The sequence below is a fragment of the Macaca fascicularis genome, chromosome X (assembly GCF_037993035.2).
Source record: "Macaca fascicularis isolate 582-1 chromosome X, T2T-MFA8v1.1".
In the NCBI taxonomy this organism is placed as follows: domain Eukaryota; kingdom Metazoa; phylum Chordata; class Mammalia; order Primates; family Cercopithecidae; genus Macaca; species Macaca fascicularis.
In genome coordinates this window covers 9,213,606-9,240,573 of record NC_088395.1, presented here as the reverse complement: position 1 = coordinate 9,240,573, position 26,968 = coordinate 9,213,606, and the positions used below count along the sequence as shown (strand labels likewise).

The 26,968-nt window shown below is 44.6% G+C and overlaps 1 protein-coding gene across 16 annotated transcripts in view; it reads right to left on the bottom strand.

Moving 5' to 3' along the window:
• The window catches only part of TBL1X (transducin beta like 1 X-linked), a 257,751-nt gene that overhangs the window by 162,064 nt on the left and 68,719 nt on the right, over positions 1-26,968 (bottom strand). For 2 of the 16 annotated variants that reach the window (XM_045383224.3, XM_045383229.3), the window contains exon 1: positions 24,348-24,467. The exons of the other annotated variants lie outside the window; for them this stretch is intronic. The gene's annotated coding sequence lies outside the window, so the exon portion shown is untranslated. Of the gene's footprint in view, positions 1-24,347; positions 24,468-26,968 lie in introns of those variants that run through there. 16 annotated transcript variants of the gene reach the window in all.

Here is a 26,968-nt window from a genome sequence, read left to right as displayed (position 1 = left end):
TGAATCTTTCTTTTTCTAAATTGATATTAAAGAACTTTATCTTAAAACTCTACCCAGGGCCTAAGCACCAGCTGCTTTTGATAGAGTATTCATCATAATAAATTGAGAAATATACTTCATCTTGATGTACTTCAAAAGGAAGCAGTTAGATTAGAATAAGATGCCACTAACACACCAGAATTCAAAAGCTACTGCAAACCAACAACCTCCAAAAAGCCACAGCACTATTATCCACTGCAACACTTCTAACTCCCCACCCAGGAAAGGAAGAGAAAAAATTGGGGGTGGCTTCCAAAAACACATACAAAACAGCAGAAATAAAGTAATTCACTGGGTAAACTGGGGCCAAGAGAAGATCATGGTAGGACAAAGGAGATGAAGCTGAGAGGGGAAGGCGGTACCCAAAGTTTGCAGTCGGATACAACCTGAAATCACATGGAAGGGAATTGTCAATCCAATTCTACGTTTCCTAGACCTCAAAGAAGGAACCATAGTTAGATGCTGGATTCACAGTATCTAAACAGTAAAGAAGATACAAATATCAGAAACACAGCACCTAGACTTCTGACACATGAGCAAAATTTCTCCCAGAAAGAGGAAACTGTGGACTACATACAACGCTATCCTCAGTAAATACACAACACAGTTCCTTGGGACACTTCTTAAAATAACCCTCAATATGAGATAACTGTACGACACCAAAGTCCAGCTATGTAAATCAAATTTATGAGTGCATAAACAACACAGAAGTGTACAGACCTCCCTGCAGCTTGGTTTACTCCAAGGACACATCTTAGAGATCTCAGAGTCCCAACTGGGCTGCTGGTCTCCTGGGGATTACAGTAACACCACTGTAATATATTGTAAACACACGGACATGCCAATAAATATACCACTTCCACAGTACTATTTTTAACACAGGTGCCTAGTAACCCATCATACGGCCAGGTCCTGCCTTACTACCCAATCTGTAACCACTACGTTCACCTCTTTGTAACTGCAAGTGATACCGCAACAAAAAGCAAAAATCAATTTTTATATACATATATATACGTATACGCATATATGTATATACGTGTGTGTATATATATTTTTTTTTTCCTTTTTTTTTTTGAAATGGAGTTTCGCTCTTGTCGCCCAGGCTGGAGTGCAACAGCAAGATCTCGGCTCACTGCAGCCTCCACCTCCCAGGTTCAAGCAATTCTCCTGCCTCACCTGCCCAAGTAGCTGGGATTACAGGTGTCCGCCACTACGTCCAGCTAATTTTGTACTTTTAGTAGAGGCGGGGTTTCACCATGTCGGCCAGGCTAGTCTCAAACTCCTGACCTTGGGTGATCTGCCCTCCTCGGCCTCCCAAAGTGCTGGGATTACAGGTGTGAGCCACTGTGCCTGGCCAAAAACCAATTTTTAAGTGTCAAAAAGTTTCACAGATCACCTACATAAAGAAAGCATGCTGCACTCTTATTATGTAATGTTTCAGGAAAAAATACCAAATGGTAAAAATACAGAATGACTGTAAATTGAGTGACACCTTTAAAATAATTTGTGTTTCTATTAATCACACTAGGGTCTACAGACATTTGCAAAATACTTGAGTCAACTGACTTCAGTTTATAAACAATGCCTAGTGTGTCTGTGGACAAATTTCCAGATTTCTGGAGAAATACTTATAAAATATCTAGCATTAAAATTGTTTCACAGATTTGACTGGGAATTCCAGGAAAAATTTAATGAGCTAATGAGGACTTTTGTTTTAGTCCAGCAATACATTCTGATTATTTATTAAGTGGGTTCTCCATGCCCATTAAACACAGGCATTTCCCCAGCGTTCTGCCCTTGTAACTCTCTTCCCTCTGGCATCACTCCCTTGTCATGTCACCGAATGTGGTGGCTTCTTTGCAGAAAATGCTGAAGCTCTATTTCACGCCCATATTTCCTCTGCTTGCTTCATATCTCCCTGTCCAGCATCCAAAGGTCACTATTTCAAAAGTAAATTTGTTCTCCCCAGCCTGATTCTACCCTTTAACTCCTCAATTGCTACCCTTTACTCCAAAGTCCAAGACCTTCCAATTGTCATCTTGGACTCATCTCTTTCCCTCTCCCATCCCCCTCCTGGTATTCCATCAATCAGACCCCAGTCCTGTCGCCAGAGCCCCAAAGCAGCCCCATTGCATCTCTCTAAGTGCACTGCCACTGCCCTCTTTGGCACCCTGGCCTTTGGACGATAACACAGAACTCCCTCTGCCTGCCTGTTTCCCTTGCAAATCCACAAAACCTTGTGACTCATCCTAAAGCATAAGTCTGATCTCATCTCGTCATTCAAAAATATGTAACGGATTGTGTCGCTGTTTCAGAAAACAAGTCCATGCTCCTCTTACTGCCTGACTGACCTCGTGCTTCCTACACAGCCAGCAAAGTAGGGTCTTGCGGCTAATGCCCTTTCCAAGAATAAATTCTATAGAACACTTTGACCGGGCGCCATCGGTGGCAGCCAGAGTTAAGGTCCATCCCCATCCAAGGTGTCCACATCCTGATTCCCAGAAACCATGAACAAGTTAAGTTGCATGGCAGGGAGGAATGAAGGCTACAGATGAAATTCAGGCTGCTCATCAGTTTGTCTTTAAAAAAAGTAAATTATCTTGGATCATAAGAGTGGTTTTAACAGAAGTGGTTCATCAGAAGAGTCCTTTCAATGTAAAAGGGGAAACGCAATGTGAAAAAGACTCGAACAAGCAGTGCTGGCTTTAAAGATGGAGGAAGGGGCCATGAGCTCAGGAATGTAGGCAGCCTCTAGAAACTGAGAAAGGCAAAAAACAAACAAACAAACAAAAACAAAACCCAGACACTTAACCCTCGAGCCTTCAGAAAACACCACCACCCTGCAGATACCTCGATTTTAGCAGAATAAGACCCATTTGGAACTTATGACCTCTAGAACTACTTTTTTTTTTTTTTTTTCAGTTTCTTTTTATAGAGACAAGGTTTTGCTCTGTCATCTAGGCTGGGGCAGCCACATGGCTCACTGCGGTCTTGACCTCCTGGACTCAAGTGATCCTCCCGCCTCAGCCTCCAAGTAGCTGGGACTACAGGTGTGCACCACCATGCCTGGCTTTTTTTTTTTTTTTTTCAGAGACAGGGTCTTGCCATGTTGCCCAGGCTGGTCTTGAACTCCTGAGCTGAAGCAGTTCTTGCACCTCAGCCTCCTGAAGTGCTCAGATGACAGGCATGAGCTACCATACCCAGCCCGGAACTGTTAAGATAGTAAATGTGTGTAGTTTTAAGCATCTAGGTTTGTGGTAGTTTGTTACAGCAGCCACAGAAACTAATCCACCTTCTCCCCCACCACTGCATTCTCATTGTACTATATTCAGAACATCTGACAGCACTGAATACTTTGTACTTTTTTTTGTTTGTTTGTTTTTTAGACACAGTCTCACTGGCGACTAGGCTGGAATACAGTGGCACAATCATAGCTCACTGCAGCCTCTAACTCCCAGGCTCAAATAATCCTCCCACCTCAGCCTCCCAAGTAGCTGGAACCACAGGCATGTGCCACCATGCCCAGATAATTTTTGTATTTTTTTGTGGAGATGAGGTTTTGCCATGTTGCCCAGGCTGATCTCGAACTCTTGGGATCAAGTGATCCTCCCACCTCAACCTCCCAAGCTGCTGGGATTCCAAGTGTAAGCTACTGCACCCAACCCATTCGTTTCTTTATTCTCCCATCTACTCCAACCAATCTTTCTGAGAGGCCGGTTACACCACATAGATATGAAAGAGGGGCCTGACTCCTTTCTTCCAGGTTTCCTAAAGTAGTTCATGGTAGTCCCTAATTTCATCTTCAACAAGGAACCCTCTAGGCATTATAAGAGAGATTCAGAAAGTTCTCTGAGAGAGAATAACAAGTGTTGGTGAGGATATAGAGAAACTGGAACCCTCATACATTTGCGTGCGAATGTCAAATGCTGCAGCCACTATAGAAAGCAGCCTAACAGTTCCTCGAAAAGTTAAACATAGTGTTGCCATATGACTCAGCAATTCCACTCCTAGAAATCTACCCCAGAGGAATAAAAGCATATGTGCATGTAAGCACCTGTACACGAGGGCTCACAGCAGCTTTATTTATAACAGCAAAAAAAATGGAAACAACCAAACGTCCATCAACTGATGAATCAGTCTAAAAATGTGGGATATTCATAACAATGGAATATTATCTAACAATAAAAAACAGGCCAAGTGTGGTGGTTTCAACTTGTAATCCCAAGACCTTGGGAGCCTGAAGCAGGAGGATCGCCTGAGCCCAGGAGTTCAAGACCAGTCTAGGAAACATAACAAGACACTCTCTCTACAAAACTGAAAACAAATTAGCCAGGCGTGGTGTTGTCTGCCTGCAGTCCCAGCTATTTGGGAGGCTGAGGTGGGAGGACTGATTGAGCCCAGAAGTTTGAGGCTGCACCGAGCTATGATCCTACCACTACATTCCAGCCCGGGCAACAGAGCAAGACCCTGTTTCTAAAAAACACAAAATAAAAAAGTGAAGGATCAATCCATGCTACAACATGGATGAACCTTGAAAACTAAATGAAAGAGGCCAGATATAAAAGACTACATGTTATATGATTGGATTTATATCTAATGTCCAGAATATGCAAATCCAGAGACATAAAATGGATCAGTGGCCGCCAGGGGCTGGAGAGGGTGTGACTGCTAGTGGTTATAGGGACGCTTCCTGGGGTGATGACAATGTTCTAAAATTGTGCTGTGTCGACATCTGTACAACTCTGTAAATTTACTAAAATTCACTGAACCTGTACATTTACAATAGGGGAATTTTATGGTATGTAAATTATACCTCAGTAAAGCTGTTTTTTAAAAAAGTGATCTGAGATCTTTGAAGGAAAGATGATCTATGTATGTGTGTATAAATGATAAAGACAACATATATTACATTGTTACTATACAATCAGAAAACTAGACTACTTCCGATTTTTGAAAGAACAAAAACTCTTCATTTGCTCTGGGATCTGCGAGGATTTTAAGTAAGTGTATTTCCTCTGATGTCAAAAGCATGATAGCATAATGTAAGTTAGTAAGAGGTACACAAATGGCTTTCTAATTCAAATTATACCTGAACAATAAATTGTATTGAATCAAGTCATATTTGTACATAACATGATTTTCAGCCAGTTTGTGATGAAAACTGAAATGCATAAAATGTGTCTTGTTACAATCACAACACAATCTGGAAGACAAAATATGCTAGAATATCTGCTTATTCGGAGTTAATAATTCTAATACCTGAAGCCCACTTTCCTAAGTGGATTTTAAATTCAATGTAAGTGGATTAAGAAATTCAATTTTCTGTTGTCACATAGGACAAAAGGCTTGGAAAGTGATGGTAAAATATATTTTTAAAAACTGAGACCGGGCACCGTAGCTCATGCCCGTAATCCCAGCACTTTGGGAGGCCAAGGCATCTGGATCGCTTGAGTCCAGGAGCTGAAGACCTGGGCTCTTCACCCATGGACAACATGGTGAAACTCCATCTCTACAAGAAATACAAAAATTAGCCGGGTGTGGAGGTGCACACATGTAGTAGCAGCTACTCAGGAGGCTGAGGTGGGAGGATCTCCTGAGCTTGGGGAGGTTGAGGTGACAGTGATACCTAGTCTCAAAACAAAAACAAAAAAACAAAAAACAACCTGCCCGGTTGTACAGCTTCTTCCAGTGTTAGTACCAGCACCTTTAAGAAGAAGATGTATGTAACTTATCCTCTATAATTTTAGCTAATTTCTATGAATATATTCCTTTATTTTGGACTGAACCATTATTATAAAAACAGAATTTTATAGGTTTATTTTCCAATGTTCTTCAAAAAAACCACAGTCAACTTTGGTCATTTATGCTTAGCATAAATCTACACTAGTCGAATCAGATCAATAAAAATGATAAACTGCTAACAAATTTCACCACGAGGCTGTCCTTTCTCATTACAAGAGGAAGGAGGAATCTATAGAAACAGTTAGCAAAAGTCCCAGGCCCTGATCTTCTGCCAGTGATTAGCTGACCCTCCTTGCTCCACCGTATTAAACTCGAGTCTACCATCTGGTGCTCACCCACTGTCTGCGTTTCCTGTTGCTGCTGTCACAGAGAATCTCCAGCTTGGCTACCATAAGCAACATAGATACGCTCTCTTAGGTTCTGGATGTGCAGTGTCTAAAATGGTTCACAGGGCTGTGTCCTTTTTTAAGGGCTTCAGGGGAGAATCCGATTCCTTGCCTTGTCCAGCTTCTAGAGGCCACCAGCAACCCTTGGCTCGTGGGCCCACATCACTGGGGCCTCTGTGCCCATCCTCCTATCTCCTCTGGGATTCTGTTCCCCCAGCTTCCCTATTCCACTCAGAAGCACCTCTGCGATTGCTCTGGGCCCACCCAGACAGCCTCCCCAACCTCATCTCGATATCCTTTTGTCTTTGTTTTTTTGAGACAGTGTCTTGCTCTGTTGCCCAGGCTGGAGTGCAGTGGCACAAACATGGCTCACTACAGCCTAAACCTCCCGGACTTAACTAATCCTCCCACCTCAGCATCCTGAGTAGCTGGGACTACAGGCGCGTGCCATCATGCCCAGCTAATTTTTAAATTTTTTCTAGAGACAGGGTCTCTCTCTGTTGCCCAGGCTGGCCTTGAACTCCTGGGCTCAAATAACCCTTCCACCTCAGCCTCCTCCAGTGCTGGGATTACATGAGCCCCTGCACCTGGCCTTGAAATCCTTAAATCACATCCACAAAGTCCATTTTGCTATGTAGAATTACCTATTCACAGGTTCCAGGATTAGGATGGAGATACACCTTGAGGGCCATTATTCCATCTACCACAGCTACCAAGGACCATTTTGAGAAATGTGAAAATGATTTGGAGCCCAGGAAACAAGACACAAGCACCAGGTGATAGCAGCAGAAACAGGAGTTGTAAAAGCCAGCATTCTTGCAACTATTTTGACCAGTAGTAGCACCCTTTCTTTACTTTGGGCAGATTCACACATGTCTGCCTTCTTTTAGGACTCTGTACTCACAAGGTCTACGGCCTCCTACTCATCTGTAGACGATTGTGAGAGGACAGGCTTTAGACTCTGCCTTGGAAGTGACATGGTTTAGGGTGGAGTGATACAAAGAAGCAGGCGTCAGTGCAAGCCCGGCCAACTCCTCCTCAGGCAACCTTGACACACAAACATTGATGCAATTTATACTCTTATCTTATTTCATGCTCACATGTACTGTTATCCCCAAGTCACAAATAAATAGACTGACGGTGGATGATCGCCCAAGACCACACAGGGTCAGAGCTAGGATCTGAGTTCCACACCACTCCCCTTTGACCAAACGAAACACCAGTTGTCTTCCTCAATGCCTACGCGGCCACCTCAATCCCCAAACACCCCAACCTTGTCATCCCCAAACACCCAAACTAGAAATGTTATTTTGAAGGCAAGAGAAATATAACCACCAGACTTATAGCCCCAAAGGGTGGCCCATCTGGGACTCCCTCCTTCCAGTGCCCCCTCACTGCACAGGGACGAACCTGGCCTCTCTCGGCCCACCTGTTTAGGAAACCAAACTCCTCACCTCCTCCCTCCCCTAAAGGCTTTGCAGCCGGTCCTGCAGGCCCTTCTTTTCCCGGTCAGCTCAGCACCACCTGCACCAGCTCTGCCCCCTGCAGTGGGGGTCACTCGCAGCCTCCCTATCTGACCAGATTGGAGAGTCTCCCGGGGAGAAACTATGCTCGATGCTCTGGACGACTCTGGAGCCGGCAGAGCGGCTGTCATGCGTGTGCTTATGAGAGGTGCACCAGGACTCCATTCGCCTTCCTTAAACTTCACATCTGAAGCCCAACATGGAAAACATCGCATATCTTCTCCACAAATACCTTGGAACGCAAGTGTTTCCCCAAACAGCCATGGGCCAACACAGTTCTTCCCCGATCTTCACAGGGAGTATATATCAGCCTGAGAGCCTCTCTGCTTTACCCCTCACTGACTCCACACCGGGAAGCTGAGGCGGACCTCGCAACAGAAGCCATTTATATGTGCAAAAGGACATTTGTTTGAAATACGCTGCACTAAAAATTGGGACACCGTGAACTACATTTTGAAAATAGAAAACCTACTCTACTTGGAACCTTCAGCAGAACAAGAGAGGCCCCTTGATCTTAACATCAGCGTCACCACCACCGTGAAGAATGCATGGGAATGTGCTCACCGCCTCACCTAGCACTGTACAAAGAACACTACCCCATGAGAGGCCTTGACCAGCGGCACCATTCCTCCACTCTACCCCAAAAGGGCCTCCTCATAACTGGCCTCCCCCTCCCCATGCTGACAAGGTACTGCAGCAGCACAAAGGAAACCGATCCCCTGGGCACAGGCTGGACACCCATCGTATAACCAGATCCCAGGGGACAGGTGCACTGCATACTTCATGTGTGCGCTGAGCAGAGTCATCTACGCGTGTATGTATGTATGTGTCTATACATACATTTTGCATTAAAACCCCATAAAGTAAGGCTCCTACACATCCCCCAAGGCAGTTCCTCCACCTCTGGCACTGTGAACATCTGGGGCTAAATCATTCTTGGTTGCAGGGGCTGTCCTGCACACTGTAGGATGTTTGGTAGCATCCTGGGCCTCTACCCACTAGATGCCAGGAGCACCACCCACTTCCCCAAAACGTGACAACCAAAAATGTCTCCAGACACTGCCAAATGTCCCCCAAGGAACACAACTGCCCTGGTTGAGAACCACTGCTGTAATCTACCAAAAGTTCCCAAGTCTGAGAGCAGCCTGCGATTATTTAAAGCATAAGCAGTCCTTGAAACCAGAACAATCTACTTTCCCAGATTATAACGAGTTACAATCAGAACTATCTTCTTTGGAAGGTCTTAAAAATGTAACAAAGGGCACATCACATTTTTTCCCTACACTCCATAAAAACGACCAAAATGTACACTCTTACAAGAGAATTCTGTGGAAGTCATCTTTCCACACACAAAAAAAGGTCAATATTTTACCGAGATGATTTTGAAGAGTCTAATAAAAATCAAAGTTGCTTTCTTTTGGGAGCTTTACACCAAAGGCCTGTAATTAAGGGAGGGAACTCCGGAGACAGCCCTATATTGTATCAAGCCCCATTACATCTTTTCCTTGGTTGATTGAGATTTTTGTAGGTTACATAAATATCATTTTTGAATGACTGTTTATTTTCATTCAGCTTGTGGACAAACAATAAAATGGACTGCTGGAAACAGAGGCTACATTAAAGCTCTTGTTTTATCCTTTTAACTATGACTCCAAGAAAGATTTCCCTGCTTTTGTCTGTCTGCCTCTTTCTCCCCACCCCCTACACCCCCAATTAAGGTAAAGCCGTGGTGCAGAATCACAGGAGTATTTCTGGGATCCCAGGCCCACACCTCCTTTTTAAAGCAGCCAAGATCAGAAATACAGGGACTCTGGAAATGAGAGCAGTGCTCCAGGCGGGCACCGAGTGACTGCTGTTGTGGTGTACCCCCTCTGCGCATTGTACCCTGCATTTCCAGAGCTGTCTGATCTGCCACCACCCTCCTGGGCTGAAGGCTGGGTGTCATGAAAGCATCCTTTACACTGCTGTCAGGAGCTGAGCAGAAGGCGCCAGCGACTCAGTACTCTTTTCCTCCAGAGATCCTAAATCAGTGAACTGCTCTGAGCTACCAAGTCCAGACTCTGAACCATTCATGTCAGATCAGATCGTGACCCCCAGCCCTCCCATCCCCAAAGAAACAGCCATCAAGTGAAGGCATCGCAGAATTCTGCACAGCGAGAACAACTTTCTGTATAACGAAACTCCATTCCACAAAGAGGCCTGCCCGGGAAGGAAGGGAGGGAACAAGCGCCCTTTCTTTTGAGTCGTTAAACCTAAGAAAGTGAGTGGCTTTTACAACCGCTTGGGACGCAGTCTTCTGCATCGGTTTGGAAGCTCTCATTCCACGGGTGGGAGGGGGCGTCGGCAGACTCTTTCTGGAAAGGGCCAGACAGTAAATACTTTAGCTTCAGTGAGTAGAAGGCAAAATCAAGTATATTATGTAGTGACATTTAATAAAAAGAGAAAATAAATCTCTCTGAAACTCTGACAAAAATCAAAATGTATGACAGTTGAAACTTTCATTTTATATCATTTTCATGTGTTATGACATAATCCTCTTTTGGTTTTTTCACCCTGGCCATTTAAAATGTCAAAGCCATTCCTAGCTGGATGGCCTCACTCAGGCTGAAGGTGGAGTCTGACCCAGGGCTGCTGTTTGCAGAACCTGCCGCTGAGGAGCACAGTGGATGTGGACCCCCACCTCCTGGCCACAGACCCAGCTGACCCACCTCCAGGCCTGGGGAGACTGGCTGGGGTCCAGGGAGCAACAGGCAAAGACAACAGAGAAAGGAGGGGCAATCCAGACTTTGCCCTTTGTGAGATGAAAAGGGCTTCCTTAGTGCAATGCACTTTCTTTGGAGGCTGTCTGCACTAAGAGACTGAACTCAAGGGCCAGTTGCCGTCTTCAAGTAAGCATGAGAAAAAGCATCATATTGTTCACATGAATTATAACGCTCACCACTTAAACTTTGCGCTTTACTTTTTATTCCACATTTTGCAAGATTTTAAATCAAGAAAGACTGCATTGCAGGTTCCTGACAATTCCTGTGTTGCACACAACATGAACGTGAATATCAAGAAAACACAAAAGGTCCCAGGTTTATCTCTTCTCAGCACATCACTAGAGAAACCCTTCTAATTCCAAAAACACGAAACCCCTACAAACTAAGCTTAATACATCTTAAAACATTTGAGACTAAAACTGGATGCACCCATGTGTTAGGTATTGACATTAAGGAGACATGGGCATTTTGAGCAGATATTTGGTAAAGTACATTTTATTGGCAGTCGTCATGGTTTCGCATCAGTTCTCTCAATAACTGACCTGCATGTACAAATGCTGTACACATTTCAATTCCACACACTGTCTAACCACCGTGATGAAAATCCCTAGACGGTCTCAACTTTCACGTTTTGATAATAAGGTTTTGGTCACAAAAGTCTACTGAAAAAGGTGACATTTTTGCTGGTATACATGTAAGACGTAGCATTAGACCTTTAAATGGGCGGCTTAAAAGCTCTAAGTAGATGCAAAAAGAAACAAAAAAAGATAAAGCAAAAAATAAGGGCAATGAACTGAAGAGGTGAGTGAAAACGGGGTAGTGGGATAAGGATGGGAGCTGAGAACTCCGAGCAAACCTATTAATGGAGTTTTGACTTTGGACCATGTAAATGTTTTCTATATTTGAAAAATACTTAACTCAAAGAGAATAAAATATGCGTATCTTAAAATTCAATAAACATGAATAATTTAACTTATGTATCAAATTGGTAATACAAACATCAGAGAAAAATTAAGTAACTTTTGCATACTGTCTGTACACCCACAGTGAGATACATCCTAAGGACAAGAGAATTTCAAGGAATCTTGAACTTTATTTCATTGTTTTGGTAGCAGTGGTGGTGGCAGCATAAATGTAAACATTTCTGAAACCTTTTTTTGTGTCTTATAGAAGAGAATGGATGTGTCAATATGTTGTTGCTGCAGGCAGCAGATTCTCACTACGGAAGCGTGATACTAGATGGCAAGAGGAAGGTGAGGAGGCATCCTGTGGAGCTGGGCTTGAGAGGGAGGGACAGTGTGAAAGCATACATAGAAACATCTATTTCCCTGGGGCTCTGCACCCCAGGAGCCCAGGAGCAATGATATCCCCATAGCAATGAGCACACTCAGTTCTCAGTTCCTGGTTTTTAAATATTAAGTATCATTCTCCAAGGCTCTTTGGCCAAAGGCTGATTCAAGGTGAGGGGCAGGGAATTTCCACTGGGAACCTGAAACCTCTTCCAGGCCCAGAAAGAAAGGACACAGATATGAGGCTGGGCGCTGCGGCTCACGCTCATAATCCCAGCACTTTGGGAGGCCAAGACGGGTGGATCACTTGAGGTCAGGAGTTTGAGACCAGCCTGGCCAATGTGGTAAAACCCCATCTCTACCAAAAATACAAAAATTAGCTGGGTGTGCTGGCATACATCTGTAGTCCCAGCTACTTGGGAGGCTGAGGCAGGAGAATCGCTTGAACCCAGGAGGTGGAGGGTGCAGTGAGTCAAGATCGCGCCATTGCACTCCAGCCTGGGTGACAGAGTGAGACCCTGTCTCAAAACAAAAACAAAAACAAAAACAAAAAAATGAAAGGACATACATAGATTAAAGGGCCTTATAGGAGCATAACAAAAGAACCCAGGCCCCATCCTGAAGGGGGCATGACAGAAGAACACAGTGCCCATCCTGAAGGGGTTCCCATTGAACAAATTTAGGGCAACACTGTGCATCTAAGAGAATAATGTAATGACAACAATGTATGACACATTTTTAAACATTAAGAATAAATGAGTCCATAGTGATTTTTAAAGGTCAAAACAGAAAGCTCTTCTTTAAGAATGCCAACTAATAAATGAAAAATAGAAGAATTAGAAATGCATCATTTTTTGACCAAAAATGTACTAGATCAGGATTCAGTTAAATAGTAATTATTTTTGGCTATCTGGTCTCTGTCCCAACTCAATTCTGCTGCTGTAGTGCAAAAGCAACTGTTAACAGACAACACATAAGTGAACAGACTTGGTGAAGTTTCCTTTTTTTTTTTTTTTGAGACGGGGTCTTGCTCGGTCACCCAGGCTAGAGTGCAGTGGCACGATCTCGGCTCACTGCAAGTTCCACCTCCCAGGTTCATGCTACTCTCCTGCCTCAGCCTCCTGAGTAGCTGGGACTACAGGCACCTGCCACCACGCCCGGCTAATTTTTTGTACTTTTAGTAGAGATGAGGTTTCACTGTGTTAGCCAAGATGGTCTCAATCTCCTGACCTTCTGATCCGCCCGCCTCGGCCTCCTAAAGTGCTGGCATTACAGGCGTGAGCCACCGCGGCAAGCCATAGTTTGCCAAAGCTGGACTAATTAATTTATGGTAATCAATGGATACTAAAACCACCAAAGGAAAACCATCGTGAGGAACAGAATAATCATACCATCTCACTGTATCATAACACAGATTACTCATTGGTTACAGAGAGAACGGAGCTTCAACAGGGAGCCATCTGGTGGATACACCTTCATCAAGGATTGAGAATGAGATTCCGAGCTCCTGAGGGAATGCAATGGGAAGTATAATCATCAGCTGTGCAGCGTTCGTGCCAAAACTGTTCAACATCACTCTAATCACATTGGGAAACAGACAAATCCTCAAACTCCTATATCATAGAAGGTTGGGGGACTCCTCTAGAATACAGGAGACTAAAGAGACGTAAAATCAAACACAATACACTATCCATGAGTACAACTTGGAGCAAACAACTGGAGAAATTTACATGTGACAGCATACTTAATAAAAACATCATATGTTTAATTATGAGGTGTGACAACCCCAAGAATGTAAGTACCATGGTTTTGTAAGAGAATGTCCTATGTATCCATGGAGTGAAAGGAAGGAGAAGAGGAAAGTGAGGGGGGAAAGGGAGAAACCTCAGAGTAATAAGAGAAAAGGTACATTTGGGAAAAACGTTTAACGATCCATGAATCTATTCTTTCAGCTTTTCTGAGGGTTTGAATTTTTTTTTTTTTTTTCTTGAGACAGGCTCTCACCTTGTCACCCAGGATGGAGCGCAGTGGCACAATCAAGGTTTACAAGCCTTGAACTCTTGGGCTCAAACGATCCTCCCACCTCAGCCTCTCAAGTAGTAGGACTACAGATGTGCACCACCACACCTAATTTTTCATTTTTTTATTTTTTGCAGAGATGGGATTTTGCTATTTGTCCAGGCTGGTCTCGAACTCCTGGCTTCAAATGATCCTTCTGCCTCAGTCCCCCAAAGTGCTGGGATTATAGGCATGAGCCACCACACCCAGCCAGGGTTCGAAATTTTTCAAACTATAAAAATGGGGTGATCAGCCTGGCCAACATGGCAAAACCGCGTCTCTACTAAAAATACAAAAATTAGCCTGGCGTGGTGGCAGGCACCTGTAATCCCAGCTACTAAGGAGGCTGAAGCAGGAGAATCGATTGAACCCGGGAAGCAGAGGTTGCAGTGAGCTGACATCCTGCCACTGCACTGCAGCCTCGGCCAAGAGGGCGAGACTCCATCTCAAAAAAAAAAAAAAAAAAAATTAAGGGGAAAATAACTACATAAACCTTGGATTTAACTAACTTATTCTACTGCCTCACACCAGTCCCACTTTGCTACTACTTGCCTTCAACAAAATACACAATTAAGTCAGTTTCTGTATTGAAATAAATATTGAGGCCAGTTACAGTGGCTCACGCCTGTAATCCCAGCACTTTGGGAGGTCAAGGCAGGCGGATCACCTGAGGTCAGGAGTTTGAGACCAGCCTGACCAACATGGAGAAACCCTGTCTCTACAAAAACATGGAGAAACCCTATCTCTACAAAAAATTACAAAAAAATTAGCTGGGGGTGGTGATGCATGCCTGTAATCCCAGCTACTCGGGAGGCTGAGGCAGGAGAATCGCTTGAACTCAGGAGGCAGAGGTTGCAGCGAGCAGAGATCGCACCATTGTACTCCAGCCTGTGCGACAAGAGCGAAACTCCGTCTCAAAAAAATAAAAATAAATAAATATTGAGTAAAATATTAAAATAAGCAAAATAAATACTGAAATAAATGTTTAATGTCGTTTAAGAAAAAAAGAAAATGCTACTCGCTTTGCATTTGTGCCATGCTGTCTAGTTAACAGCACACTTTTGCATGTCTGTCTGGAGTCTCCCAGCCACGTACGTGCTGGGCAGGCATGAGGATCCCTCACCTCTGCACACTCGGGCGGGCCTGGCATTCTCCAGGGAACCCTGCACGCATCAAGCTGAAAACAGCCAGAATCTCCAGTGCAGCCCGCTTTCCAGACACCATGGGGTCCCCGGCTCTTCAACTAGACACCTCACCAGAGTTTCACAGACCCCATGGGATAGTAATGCCTGTATTTCTCCTGATCTTGACTTGAGCAAACACATAATAATTAGTAGGAGCTTGGAATACTTTTAATTAATTCACAACAGCATTTATACACATTTCTTGGGATGCTGGGTGAAAGTATCTGTTGGAGTAATTTGCCCCAACTCCTTGCAAAACTCCCCCTGCCAGACCCTACCAGGATCTAAGTGGGGGCAGGGGTGGGGAGGGCAGGGAGATCTGTGATTGTTTTTTGTTTTCTTAAGAATAGCAGATAATCCTTTTAAAACATAATGAGTTTAAGCCTCAGTGACATCTGCAGAGAATGTTCTGTGTTCGGCTACTGTCTCTCAAGGGTGGTGGCCTGCTCCGTATGTGGAGAGTAATCCTTCACCCCTGTGTCTTGGCTGTGTTAAGGGGCAAGGGTACATTGGTGTCATTTTTGATACTGGAATTTTTGATTTGTGTCGAATTTTCTGTCACCTGTCCCGATACTTGGCACAAAGAAGACTTTAGAGAAGCTCAATCAAATCGGCAATTTAAAAACAATTGTCAACAGAGAGTCCCATACATGGTTTGGACAACATCCCTTATACCCAACACAGGAGAGCCATCAAGGGGCAGGAGCGGTCACCTGCATACCCCCAAGACAAAGGGCCACACTCTCACAGCTCTGCCTCCTCTTTCTCCTGGCCTCTCACAGGTGGGCTGGGATGCCCCACTCAGTTTGTGAGCCAGCAAGAGGGAGGAGGGGGGAGGAGGGAGAAGGAGGGGCGGGGGAAGGAGCCAAGTCTCTTGGAATCAGGAAAATACCCATCTGATTTCAAAGTCACCCGGCCTTCCTGCTACTCTGAAAAGTGAGACACACGCAGAGCTTGGACATGGCCAACTCAGGCCGACCTCCCCACAGAGATTCCTGGCCGGCTGATTTCCCGTTCCTTCCCCTCGACAACAGACTTACCCACAACACACTCACATGCACACCCAGAAGAGCCACAAAATCAAATCCAGGGAGGCACTGAGGGTGATCGGCAGGCACAGGCGGCCAGAATCCGCGCACATGGATTCGCATCCCATGCCCCCACTTTCTATGCCTCTGCTGCCATGGGAAGCCCACCGTGCGTCTCAAGCTGTTCTCTCCTTGTTGGTCCGGAGGGATGGTAACGCCCACCCTTCCTCGCTCACAGGGATGAGTCCAGGGCAGGTGACATGAAGGTGTTTTGAAAACACACAGAGCAAACACAAACGTTCGGTATGGTGACACGTGGCAGGGGACAGGCCACGGGCTGGCACTCACTCCCACTGCGAGGCAATTCTTCCCTCTCTGCAGCACCCAGGGATCGAATGACTGAGCTGTCATGTGACAAGTGACAGCTTCTCCATACACTGCAGCGTCCGGGGAAATCGCACTCATTGCAATTCGGGGCTCTTGTGAACAACAAAAAATATACAGTCGTGGAGAATACAGTCTGGTGCAGCGGATGCTTATGTTTTAACCACCTCTTGTGAGCCCTACCTAACAGGGTCCCAGTTTCCCTCTGGGCAGTTTCCTTTCCCATTCTGCCTTACAAATAGCACTGAGAGAAGTTACCATGCTGCGAATGCAACGCTGCCCGCTCCTGCTCCAGTCTCTTCCAAGCGCGAGGAGGGGCCAAGGCAGCGTGTTCACAAGCTCAGATCATGACGAAAATTTCCAAAGACAAGACACACTACCCACAGTTAACATGGTGGCCCCTCCTCCTTCAACTCTGATGCCCCCATTCTAAAAGAAAATGCTGGGGAAGTGGAGCTACCGAAATGCTGTGGTTACATCTATCTATACGGTCCAGGAGTATCCAAGACAGCTGTGTTGCTGCCGGCGGTAATGGTGTTGGAATGGCTTCCAGGAGCAATTCATTTGGAAATAAATCATCCAGTGTCAGGACAGGGTGAGTGGGGCCAGACAAGCACAGCATGATAGGGGCAGCCTGAGGGTAGGAGAAGCACAGTTGGAAAGGATCAAAGCCAGAAGCCAGTCCGTGGAAAATTCTTCCGTAGAATTTTTATCACTTATCAAGTCATTTATCAATTTTTATCATCCATCAAATGCAATTACAGGCAAGTTTCCAAAATTTAACTAGGCAAAAGTTCATACTACCAGTAACCACTTGTAAATCGCTACAACAATGGCAATGACAAAACTGGACCCTAAACTCTCTTGCTGCTTCCTTACCTGAAAATGCTACTGCAAAACCACAGCAGAGGAAGAGACAGTTTATGAATATACAGATTTTTGTTAAAAAAAAAAAAAAAAAAAGAAAGAAAGAAAGAAAAGAAAGAAAAAAGAAAAAGATATGGAGGTGGATCAGGCAATTAATTCACATTTTCCCAGACCATGAAGTTTGTGATGGTTGTCAACTTTAAGAAAATTAGTAAGTAGTGACTCCAGGCCCCTTGAATCCTAGCGAGGGTCATTCCTGGTGGGAATACTGCCAAGTGAGGGGTGACCAAAAGGCTGCATGGCTTGTCCCCTGGTCCAACCTGGAGGTGGGCACATGGACCCCAACTCAACCAATTAGCTTACTATGCCTATGCACACACACTCACTTTCACACATACTTTGAATCCTGAACTACCAACACTAGAACAGAAATGTGTCTTAACTATCTTCTGCAGCTGTGACGGTGTCCAGGCCACCAGTGGCAGTCGTTCCTGCCATAGCGAATGTTGCTGCGTTCCCTGTTTTTTGTTTCTCATCTCTGCAAAGCTTCCTTGGTTCCTGCTGCTCCTGCATGACAGCCGCCCTGCCCTCCATCAGTTCCCACGGGCTCCAACAACTCTAATAAACCCTGTGAGCTTCAGTTAGCCAGAACCCATTTCTGCTGTTTGTTGTTGGCTAAATCCAATCTAACCATCCAGTGTTTCCATGTGCAAGGCATATACTTTTTTTTGGTTTTTTTTTTTTTTTTTTTTTTGGTCACTGGAGAAACAGAGCTGAGCTGGTCAACTCTAGCCCTGGTAGCATGAAGCCCAACATACTGGCTTTCCCACATTACGTACCTCACATTCGATGAGTAAGAAATTCATGAACAAAAGGATTATATACCATATGGCTTTATGATCATTTGTGTCTACAATATTAAATTAGTACAATTAATTATAGTTAAATTCTGCCAAGCAACATTTTTGTGTCTTTGTATGGTTTGGTTATGTTTTTATATTGTCTGATTTGCAGGCTCCTTCTTTCCCCTGGTGAGTGAAATCTCTCTTTGTTCACTACTTAACGCCTCATAACAAAAAGTGAATTCTGACTTTTGTTTTCAATTAGAAAGCAGAGGTTGAGTTAGAAACTGGGGTAATATGAATACGGCATCCTTCTCTGATTATTGACAGAAAAAGCATTTTACAACCTTTAAAAGACAATAAAAGAGGATTTCACAAACAATATAGGATGCTGGACCAACTAACAGTAACATTTCCTGGGGCTTGTCACTAAATTGGACATTTTTCCAAAGAACATCCAAAGCACTAGTGAATACATAAGCATCTTATTTAAAACTATAGGAAAATATAATCCTGACCTAACCACTGAATTTAGACTTGTTTGTGATGGAAGACTCAGCCTTTTGTTAACTGTTCATATAAAACATTTTGCTCTTCCTAAGTCAGCACATATTTGAAGGAAAGACCAACAATTGCCTTTGGCATCACTTCCCTCGGCTGCCCCAGCTCCATGCTAACAAGCGCAGTTTAATTTAACTTCCCTTGTGAAATGGTTCACTTTATAAAGAGAAAAACAGGGCAGGAAGACTTCATCTCCAATGGAAGGGCCACCGCCAGAGGTGGGCCTTTCCGGTTCACAATTTCTCTCTGGCTTGCCTTCCCCCTCGCCAGCTCACGGGGTTGGCCTCAAACAAATTTCAACACAGTTGAGGGGCATCAGAACACCTGTCTGGCTCTGGCCACATCCTCTGCAATAACCAGGCTCTGCATGCCTTGCTGCTGTGAGTCAGTTGCCACCTAGTGTATAACCTTTGTTAACTTGCACCCCATGCCTGCATCTTTGTCTTGGTAACCCACCTAGTACACTAGACCCTCTAGAACCTGAATCTTGGCTAGTGCGTAAGTGTTCAGTGCTACCTCTGACAATGGGCAAGTGATGACGATGATGATGATTAGTTACTATTATCTCTGTCCCCACTGCGGATAGGGCCCACAACTTCATTTTAAACTGTAACACTTCTTGTGCCAAATTCTTCCTGCATGACAACTACCACCTACTGTGTACATACAGGTTATTCTGCACCTATTCTGGATATTCTGTTCTGCCTGCAACTATGAATGTCTTTTAAGACCCCATCTAGAGCCAAGTATGTTCTGTGGCACATTCCTGAGTCACTGGGTTAGTCTAGTTCCAAGTCTCAGCTGTACTGTCTAGTAGGGTTTGCATTTGGTGGGACATGCCCTGCCCACAACTTGATAATGAAGGGGTTGGAGGGGGAAGACGTAATAACCCAGTCTTCACCTGTTTGAGCTATGTGCCAGGCTCTGTGCCAGGTGCAGGACTACAAAGACCAGGATGGCGTGGGCCTGCCCATGACACAAAGAACAGTTTGGTGAGGAGACAGAAATCTCAAAAGACTATCACAAAACAACCTAGAAGTGCTATAAAAAAATATTCTCAGCATTTTACAGAACACTGATGAGTAGTACAAAGCCATATGGGTGGGAAATGGGGCTGCCTGAGGAAGGTGATATCTGAGCCATGCCAAAGAATAAGTAGACCTTAGCCGTGAGGAGAAAAGGGGAGTAGGATCCATCACAGAATACCCCACACATTTATAACAGAAACTAAACTTTACCAAGTGCCCCTGCACCAAGATTTTGCCTATGTAATCTCATTGACCTCACACAACAACTTTATGGAGGAGATATGGTCAACTTCATTCTTCCGATTAGGAAACCAAGCAGGAAAAGGTTAACTTGACAAGGTGCCACAGCTGTGCAAAATGGTGGTGACACAATGCACCCTAATCTGAGTAACTCTCAGACCAACACAATTTCTATTGTACCTACGACCTTCATGGAACCACACTCTTGTGATAAGGGTCACAAGAAGCTCTTTGTGCATTTAATCAAGTATGCAATGTGCCTAGATGTTCCTTGTCATCCCCAAACACAATGTATCCTTTTCCTCATTTTGGCCACCAAAAGATTCACAAAGGGAACAGAAATCAAGACTGTCATCCCCTCCTCTCAATATCTCCCATCAGAGTAACCCTAACTCACCGCTTCTCAACCGTACTGTTATCTGAGCGCCACGTTCCCAGCAGCTTTTGCTGGCAAGGACAGCTAAGCCCTCCATCTGCTGCACTGCCTGAGGCCTTATCTTGTCCTGAGAGGAGGGGCCCCAGCGGGCTTCTCCCCGGCAGGTGCACATGCACTCTGGCACCCTGGCACTGGGTCATGCAACCTTTCCCCAGCTGCCTTTCCCTACCAAAGGCAAAGCATGCGGACTTCAGGCTCATCAGAGAACGGAAACACCCTCTGGGGCTCTGGACACAAGGCACCCTCAAACAAACATCACCCAGGAAACTGATACCGAAAACAGAGCTGGAACCTCCCCCTCACCCTTCGGTACAAGAAAAGCATTGAGCAAGAGATAGGATAGCAGTTTTACAAGCGAGGAAGTATGAGGCTAATCTGTTCACAAACAAAGCACCAAAGAGAAGATATCTGAAGGACATACAGTCTAAAGTTTCAGCAGAGGATGGGAGGCTGGACACGTCCTAATATTTCAACAGATGTGTCTTAGTTTAAGGATAGCACACATAAAAACTTTCCTTTTACCAAGTTTATCTTTGGTAAACTAATTTCCCAGTCGATGCCCTTGGAGAAATCTGTGTTAACTATGTCATAGCTCCCAATAATAAAGGACACCTGGGCAAACATGGCCCATGATATCCAAGGGAAATCTGAACCGCTTTTCTGCTATTGAGCAACATAAACCAGGCTGAAATTATTAAAATGGAGAGCAGCACAGTTACTACTAAGACCTGGGCTTTTGAAGACGGTGGGAAAAACCCAGACATTAAACCTAATGTCCAGTCCCATAATTGCTATTTTAACATTAATGGAACCTCCAGACATCAAGCACAGTGCAAACGTCCCAAGCAGTGAGCATTTCATAATGCTCACTGGAGTTGGCGCCCCCACCAGGCCCTCAACGCCAATGACCTGATCTCAGATGCACGCTGGTGCAGTTTGAGTCTGGTCAGTCATAGAGCATCATGTTACTTCCAAAGCTTTCAACTCTGAAATTCTCATTTTGGTCCTCACTTCCCGCCACACCATTCCCCCTGCCTCGAGTGGCCTCACAAACCAGATCTGGCTCTCACCAAGGCCCCAGCCCACAACTCACTGCAGGCCACCCCTGCCTTCCCACCCAAACTAGGTCCTCAGGGCTATCAAGCCTAGGGTTGTCCTGTCCAACACAGCAGCCACTAGCCACACATGGCTATGTAAACTTAAATCAATGAGAAGCAAACATATGCCAATGCTCATATAGCAGCATTATCCACAACAGCCAAAAGGTGAAAGCCACCCACGTGTCCTCTGACAGATGAATGGATAAACAGAGTGTAGTCCATCCATACACTGGAATATTATACAGCTTTAAAAAGGAAGGAAATTCTGACGCATGCTATGACATGGACGAAAATTGAGGACGCTGTGCCAAGCCAGACACAAAAGGACAAATACCGTATGATCCCACATATAAGAGGTCCCTAGAGTGTCAAAATCATAGAGACAGAAAGTAGAACGGTGGTTGCTGGGGCTGTGGGGAGGGGAGAACAGGGAGTTTGTGTTTAATGGGGCAGTTTTCTGTTTGGTATGATGAAAAACTTCTGCAGATGGATCGTGGTGAGGATTGCACAATGTTATGAATATTTAATGCCATTGAACAGTGTACTTGGAAATGGTTATGATGGCAAATTCTGTTATATGTATTTTACCACAATAAAAAAAACTTGGGGTAGGGGGTAGAGAGAGGAAATCTATCTGTAAGAGCAAATTTTTCAATATGCCCAAACAAGAATATTAGGACCTTTTAATTGCTCTTGTAGATCACGTAGATCACTCAAGACCACAGATGGCTCAAAGGTAAAAATCAAGATCCCTTTGGATCCCTCCCTGCCCAACGCATTGTGCTTTGCTCACAGTAAAAGCACTCAATGATACTGGCTACATGGCAACAAGTACCAAATGATCACATGAGAGGTCTTTGGTAATTCTGAAAGGAAATTAGTGGATTGACCTTACAGTAATTGCTTCAAGACTTAAAAAGAAGGATTGGTAACTTAACGGCCTCAAAATCTTTCTCGGCACATTCAAAATAAGAGAAAGCCTTTTGTAAATGCTTTGCACTTCTTGTCTCACCACTGGAAGAGGGATTAAAGCCACCGCCTTGGTGCAAGAGGAGAAAATGTCTCTATGATAAAAGTCAAATTAGCAGTATTTGACCTCCGGGTAATTTCACTCTGCAGCCCAGTTCCCCTTCTGCTGAGGTTAAATGCACAACAGTGGCCAGGAGACAGCCCATTTTAAGAGTAACATGTGTCTAGTCTTATCAGAATTAGCTCTGTTTTAATTTTATAGCTAAGTCAATGAGGCACTTGGATTCTGTGGAAATTACCTCATAATTATTACCTGTGCACAACAAATGTAACTTATTTAACTTTACAGGGCATTGCCAATAAGACATGAATACTACATGATAAAAGTGCTCAATTGTGGCCAGGCACAGTGGCTCACTCCTGTAATCCCAGCACTTTGGGAGGCCAAGGCAGGTAGATCATGAGGTCAAGAGATCGAGACCATCCTGGCCTACATGGTGTAACCTCGTCTCTACTAAAAAATACATAAATTAGCTGGGCATGGTGGCGTGCACCTGTAGTCCCAGCTACTCAGGAGGCTGAGGCAAGAGAATCGCTTGAACCCGGGAAGGGGAGGTTGCAGTGAGCCGAGATCGTGCCACTGCACTCCAGCCTGGTGACAGAGCAAGACTCCATCTTAAAAAAAAAAAAAAAAAAAAATCCTGAATTCTGATGCTAGGGCAAACAAGAATTATCCAAGACACTTAAAATTGGATAGCTTTTTGTAATGGCCCAATAATAACGACTGTAATGCAGCAGCTTGTAAGGTGCTTTAAAAAACAGAAAGGATATGTACTGAGGTTATCACAGAAGACTGCCTATGCCTGTTCACTTCAAATGGCCAGAGTTCGTTTGAAACACAGCACAACTGTGTGCTTCTAGTATTAAAATTCATGTGCTGCAGCCCACATTAGTGGATTCAGGCTGATCGATTTCAAACCATTCTGATGGCAAAGGGTGAATCATTCGAAAATGTCTTGGGAATATGATATAGGACGCAAAATGCTCATTCCCCACCTCTAGTTTCACCAATTCCTCATACCAGCACTATCTATTGAAGGATGTCACTCTGATCCTCGTATGCCCACTAATCCCATTTTAAAAACTCACGCTACACACTCTTTTCAGAGTAATCAAGTAGAGAGGTAGTCCTACATACTCAACTTTAAAGACTAGGATGTTTATACCCAGACAAGTGAAATATAAGGGCACTGTCCTTTAACATTAATTTTAACAAGACATCAGAGCCAGATTCGATCATTTGGATATAATTAAAGAGTGCAAGGTTATTTTCACAAAACCAGAAAGACTTCTCTGATAGAGTTCATCATCGCATCTTTAGAAGTTTGTGCTGACTCTCACATAAGGGGGGCTGCGTGTTCACAAACACACCCGAAGACTTTCACGATCAGGTATGCAGGGGAGACCTCAGGCCAGTGTGCACAGAAGGTAGAATTCGGACACATTTCCAGTTAAAACTCTGGAGGCAAACGTTTATTCCACTGCACACTCGCAAGCCTGGCTGCAAGCCACACACACTCTTCACCTCCATTTCCTTCCCTCTATAAACAGAACCACATCTGTGCACAATGATTTCGTTTCCTTACAGAGGACTGGAAGCTTCCTCCCTGTCTCTCAAATAATGACAAAAATAACATTACTCAGGCATGCACAGCAGGCAAAGCTTTCTTGACAATTAGGATTTCAGAGCTTCTTTTACAGGAAAAGGGAGTAAGAATTCAAGTGGGATGGCTTCTGGAAGCCTGGGTCTGCATAGATCCCAAGCTGTGAAAAGACAGAAGCCCATGTGTCTGGCCTCTTTTTTTTTATTTTAAAAGAGTAATATAAAAAGAATAATAAAAGTACTTACTGTTGACCGGATGCTCACCAAGCTCTGTTCTAAGCACTTTAACATGAACCAGCTTTTAAAATAATTCCACTTACACAAGCTACCTCAAGTTGTGAAATTCAAAGAAGCAGGGAGTGGAATAGTGGTTGCCGGGAGCTGGAGGGAGGAGAAACAGGGAGGAGTTGCTCAGAGGGTACATTGTTTCCATCCTGCAAATGAAAAGAGTCCTGGAGATGCTGGACAACTGCAGCTGACAATGCCTACACTCAGAGAGGGGGGAAGACAGGAGATCGCATGTGGGATTTTTTTTAACCAGAATTTGTAAAATACTCTAACAATATCCTATTAAGGGAGGTACCAACACCCGTCCCCAGTAAACACTGGCAGCCAAGAATCACACCAAGGGACTGACAGTTACCCCCAATCCTGAGTCCACTTTAGTGAAAATGGAGAAAAGGAAAATACTCAACACTGTATTTTTTTTATTAATTAGGGTATTAAGTACTGCTGAATTAGGCACTTAAATGGGTATCTGGTATGTGAATCTATAAACCTTTTTTTTTAAAAAAGTCCACAATAGCTAAGAATGGGTGCATCTTATATGTAAGTCACACTGAAATACGATGAGCACGAAAACAAATGTACACAGAAAGCACATAAAGAACCCTATATGAATAATAGGTGGCCACTAAATAACAACCGAATGTCAGTAAGTAAAAAATCACACTTAAATGATGAAAGAAATTCAGATGACAGAGGCCTCACAAACCCAGTTTTCTGAAAACCTTATTTATACTCATTAGGATGCCTGCACAGATGTTGCTGTTGATATGAAACAGACATTGTAGTCACAGTGAAAGGGAGAAAAATGGCTGTCCACCATTTTTCACCTCTGCATCTCTTCTCTGGCTAGTCTTTAGTGGGATCAGACAGCAAAGCAGGAAAAGACAATTTGACAAAACACTGACCCAGCCTGCAGGCTCCTGGGCAACCCTTCTCTTCGCCTGCCTCCCTCCCTTGCTCCCGCATGATTCTGGGCTCCTCCCTCTGAGCTCAGCATTGCCCAAGCACTGGGCACGGCAAGCCAGTGCTTCACTGTCACTGCCCCTACCAGCTCCTGAGCTCCTGGAGCAAGGTCTCTCCAGGGTACAAGCATCCCTGGCTCTGCAGAGCCTTCATAGCACCTACGGGAGCCCAATTTAACCACAGCCCAAGTCAGTCCACCAGTTGCTTCCCCTTTCGAAGGAGCCCGGAGCAGCACACCCAGCAGAGGCAGTGTCCTGGTCTCCAGTTCTCGTAACTTGATCATGCCGGCCTGGTAAGCTAGCATCCCTGACCTCCACATTTTCAAAACACTGCACAAATACCCACCATCACTGTGCCTTTCTTTACTTGGGGTCTGCTGTCTGCAATAGGTCCTTCTTTGCCTTGGAAATTGTCTTGCCTTCACTTCTCCCCAAAGCAGCAGCTGGGAATGTCTCAGGAGCATTTGAAAACTGCATTTAAGTTTCTCTTTCATGGAGGGTTTTCACTCAGAAGTAAACCAAAACTTTCCCAAAGGTCAAATATTTTCCTAAGTTATCTCCCTAACATCAGAACACTTCTTTGAACTGTAGCATTATGTTTATGGAATTTTGTGTAGACACAGGTAAGGACTAGAAGAAACGTTTTGAAAAAGTGGGGAGGGGGAGGAAGGAAGAGAATGTATGATGAAATTGGAAAGTAGAGAAAACCAGGCCGAAGGGCGAGGAAAGCAAGCATTCACACACATCTTCAACATACAGTTGTGCTAGGAGTTCGCGCTCTAGTCTATGGGCTGAATTATGGGCTGTTCACACCTGATGCTGCTTTCAACTCCCTTCCTTTTACTCTTACCCTCACAGTTTTTGTTAATAACAACTTTACTGAGACACAATTCACATACCATGAAATTCACTCTTTCAAAATGTACAATTCAGTGGTTTTTAATATATTCGGAGTTGTGCAACTGCTGTCTAATTCCAGAACATTTTCATCACTTCCAGAAGAAACTCTGTGCTGGCTGGCAGTCACCCCACACTGCCCGTCCCCAGCCCTGGCAAGCAGGAGCCCACTTTCTGCCTCTATGGGTTTTCCTGTTGTGGACATTAGTCATGTTACATCCCCACTCCCAACTCATATGCTGAAGCCCTAAGCCCCAGGACCTCAGAATGTGACTGTTCATTTGGAGTTAGGGCCATTCAAGAGGTCATTAAGGTAAAACGAGGTCATTAGGATGGGCCCTGATCCAACAGGACTAGAGATGAGGACACAGACACACAGAGGGATGACCTCGTTAGGACCCAGGGAGAAGACGGTGTCTACAAGCCCAGGAGAGAGGCCTAGGGAGGAACCAACCCTGTCGACCCCTCAATCTGGGACTTAGAACCTCCAGGACTGTGGGAGAATTACTGGCTGCTGTTTAAGCCACCTGGCACGTGGTGCTGCGTTAGGGCAGCCCAGGAGACTAAGGCAAGCCCGCGGGCTCAGTGCCAGGACCGTGGGAGGCGTGGGAATGCTGAGCAAAAGGATTCCCTCTTCAATTCCTGGAGAGAGAGGAGAAGGAGTGAGGCTCATGGGCTTGCCCCCTAACCGCTGAGTCCCAACCCTTTGTCCCTTATTAA